Source organism: Dermacentor variabilis, chromosome 9 (genome assembly GCF_050947875.1).
Source record: "Dermacentor variabilis isolate Ectoservices chromosome 9, ASM5094787v1, whole genome shotgun sequence".
Taxonomy (NCBI): Eukaryota; Metazoa; Arthropoda; class Arachnida; order Ixodida; family Ixodidae; genus Dermacentor; species Dermacentor variabilis.
Genome location: NC_134576.1, coordinates 70,003,808 through 70,007,391, shown reverse-complemented (window position 1 = coordinate 70,007,391; position 3,584 = coordinate 70,003,808). Strand labels below are relative to the sequence as shown.

The window sequence follows — 3,584 nt, the reverse complement described above, 5'->3', positions numbered from 1 at the left end:
AAGTTTCCTCCGACACTGGCATACCAAATTTTATGTTTAGAAAAACAGGCAAATTGGGTACCCCTTAATCCCATACTAGCAATCTCCTCCAACACACCACTTGGAATCCGAAAAATTTTACAGGAGTATGTAGCGTGCAGTACAGCCTCTGACGTTGCAACTATCATAGTTCATAGGAACATGTACATACGTGCATAAGAACAACCGTTTGCTCACTGTATACCCTCCCTTGTTTCAATGACTGTTTACGGTACTCGATTATCTTTAGCTTTGCATAGAGCAGCACATTGTATTGATTGTGAAATAACCCAAAAACATGTGAAAGTTATGGAAGTGCCCAAAGTTGTACCGTAATAAGCGTGACATGGCACCCCGAAATATATGCTGTCATTTGATGGCCTGAATCAGAGGTTGGTCCAATAAACCTTCCCTTTGTGTAGTTTTACACCTCTACAGTTTTAGCCTTTTATTACTAACACCACTAACTAGTTTTTTTAGTCATTTGTTCGCCTTTTTAGATTATACACCTTTATCTGTTTTTCCTTGGTTCTGTAACACATATTTTTGATGTATTGCAAATAGCATATTAAAGAACTCTGTTCTTATCAGCTTAATATCTGATACGGCCATTACATGGGTCTTACGATATTAACCCTATTTTTGTAAGGCGGTGCTAGGACGGGGCTTGCCCCTCCAGTGCCACGGATTGTCCTGGTATTGCCCTGCATCCGGGTACAGCCCACGCTTCGAAGTCTAAAATCAGAACTCGTTTCCCAATGCATTTCAGTGGTGCATGCCTCGCATCCAACCTACAACGTGGCCTTACGATTAAGAAGTGCTCTCGCGTAGCTGCCGCTCCCTCCACCCTTGACTCATCAAGCCACCATCCTTCTCGGTCAACCGCGCGTGCTTTTTCTCGCATTGGGTGCATGACGCCAGGAGGTTCTTGCATTTAGTCTTAGTACAGCTCTATTGGTGTTTGTCACTGCTGTTCCCAGAGTAACGAGGGATAATTGGTTACATCAGATTGCTTGAAAGATGACAAATTAATTGCGATAAAGTATTGCTACGGGAGAGTATTTCCAATGACGAATAGCCGAGCAGTAAGAAGACGACCACGACGATTGGAAGCTAGCGCGGGCTGTTGCCTCTTGGCCAACTGCGGCGTATTGCCTTGTAAATATACTTGTAAATAGCTTTTCGTCGGTGTCTTCCTACGTAACATATCTGGTGGAGGTGGACGTTCCCTGTACCTCGTCACGGAGCTTCGCAGTGGACGGTACGTGGAGCCTTCCATCATGGCTCCCGGCGACGACTACTCGACCCCGCCGGCTCCGACACCTGCTGCCACTTCGACGACCTACATCACTCTCCCCGCTCCCCGTGATCCTGGCGTATTTTCGGCAAAAGATGGGGAAGACATCGAGGACTGGATCAGCCTGTACGAACACGCCAGCCGCAATAACCGGTGGAACCCTACTATCATGCTCACCAACGTAGTCTTTTACCTCGGCGGCACACCTAGTTTGGTATCGGACGCACGAAGGTGGCCTCACCAGTTGGGATTCGCTTAAGCAAAAGCTCGGAGACTTGTTCCGCAACTCTTACGGTCACCAACTTGCCGCGCAGAAGGCGCTTTCCGGTCGTGTGCAGACGTCAATGGAGCCCTACGTCACGTACATTCAGGATGTCTTGGCTCTGTTCCGCAAAGTTGACGCACACATGACTGAGTCCGACAAGGTCTCCCACATCCTCAAAGGCATTGCCGATGACGCCTTCAACTTGCTCGTATTTAACAACGTGGCGACGGTGGATGCAGTTATAAAAGAGTGCCGCCGCCTGGCACTCGCTAAAAGCCGACGTATCGACCAACAGTTTGCCGTCTGCCCAACACCCCAGCGACATCTTCCTGTGCCGACGCTCCTCGTCTCAACAACACAGGCGATGCTACCAGGATTGTCCGGCGTGAGATCGAGGGCGCCTACCCGGCTGCCTTCGACCCCAGCCCCTCCTATGCACCTGCAGTCACTGTTTCCCTGATACAGGCAGTTGTCCGCCAGGAGTTCGCCAACATGGGTATTCACACCATCTGCTCGGCCCATCGCTCTGACACCCACCGGACTTCTTCGATTCCGCCCAACCCCGCACCTTCTTACCCACCACGTTTCCGCAACCCTTCTGAATGGCGCACTGCAGACGACAGGCCAATTTGTTTTCATTGCCATCGAATTGGGCACATTTCTCGGCACTGTCGCAGTCGCTGGAGTTCCCCGAACCAGTCTACATATACTGCCTACTCTCGCCCCCCAGGTGGCCTTTCTCGTCCCTATGCTGCCCGCTCAGATAATGCCGCCACCGATTCTCCTGCGCCGAACCGCCCCTATTCTCGTTTGCCTTCGCCCCAACGACGACAATCTCGCTCCCCCCAACCCCGTCGCTCCTATTCGCCGACTTCCTTCGGACGCCGCTCCCAGCCGGAAAACTAGACGACGCAGCGCCTCGAGGTGACGCTGCATTGCTCCCTACGCCGCCAAATCCTCTCCTGACGTTGCACACTCATCTGAAATTTCTTGACGTGCAAGTCGACGGTGTTCCTGTATCTGCTCTCATAGACACTGGGGCGTATTTGTCGGTAATGAGCGCTGACCTTCGTAACCGGCTGAGGAAAATAATCACGCCCGCCACGACGCCTGTTGTCCGTGTCGCCGATGGCGGAACAGCCCCTGTAATTGGTTTGTGCGCCGCCCGGGTCTCCTTCGCCGATCGCTCCACTACCGTGCTATTCACAGTCATCGCTGTCCCCACGACATCATTCTCGGCTTAGACTTCCTCTCCGCACATTCTGCTCTCATCGACTGCTCCGCCAGTAGTCTCCGCCTCGACCTGCCTGTTCTGGATCCCGCTGAACAACACCCTACTCGCGTCAGTTCCGTCGACTTCGTTCGCTTGCCACCTTCGGCACTAACTTACGTTGACTTGGTGTCATCCCCACCAGTCCCCGACGGTCACTACATCGCGGCTCCTATGCAAGACGTCCTCCTTACACACGGTATCACAGTACCTCATACAGTTTTATCTATTACGGCGAATTGCGTCTGCCTGCCAGTGGTCAATTTTGGCTTGACGATACAAGTGCTGCCCCGCGGGATGTCTCTGGCAAAACTTTGCTCATTCGAGGATCACTCTGTAGCATCGATTTCAGTAGACGACAATTCAGCCGATCCTCCTCTACCATCGCAGTCGGCAACTCGTACCATCGCCAACTAACGAAAATGATTGCACCCGACATGCCGTCCGAGCACGCTCGTGCGCTCTACCGCGTTCTGATTTCCTACCAAGATATTTTTGACTTTAACAATCGTCCTTTGGCCCAAACAACAGCTGTTAAACATCTCATTAATACCGGCGATGCCCCTCCTATTCATCGCCGCCCGTATCGAGTATGACCGGCTGAGCGTCAAGTTATTCACACCGAAGTTCGTAAAATGGTTGCCTCTTGGCCAACTTCGGCGCATTGCCTTGCTAATATACTTCTAAATAGCTTTTCGTCGGTGTCTTCCTACGTAACAGTATGAAGCCACTAG

At 51.5% G+C, this 3,584-nt stretch overlaps 1 non-coding gene across 1 annotated transcript; it reads left to right on the top strand.

The window, feature by feature from the left end:
• Nucleotides 1-558: 558 nt before the first annotated feature.
• LOC142558689 (U2 spliceosomal RNA) lies at nt 559-748 on the top strand. Its single transcript, XR_012823089.1, has one exon. It is a non-coding gene; the product is annotated as a U2 spliceosomal RNA (small nuclear RNA).
• Nucleotides 749-3,584: the final 2,836 nt, after the last annotated feature.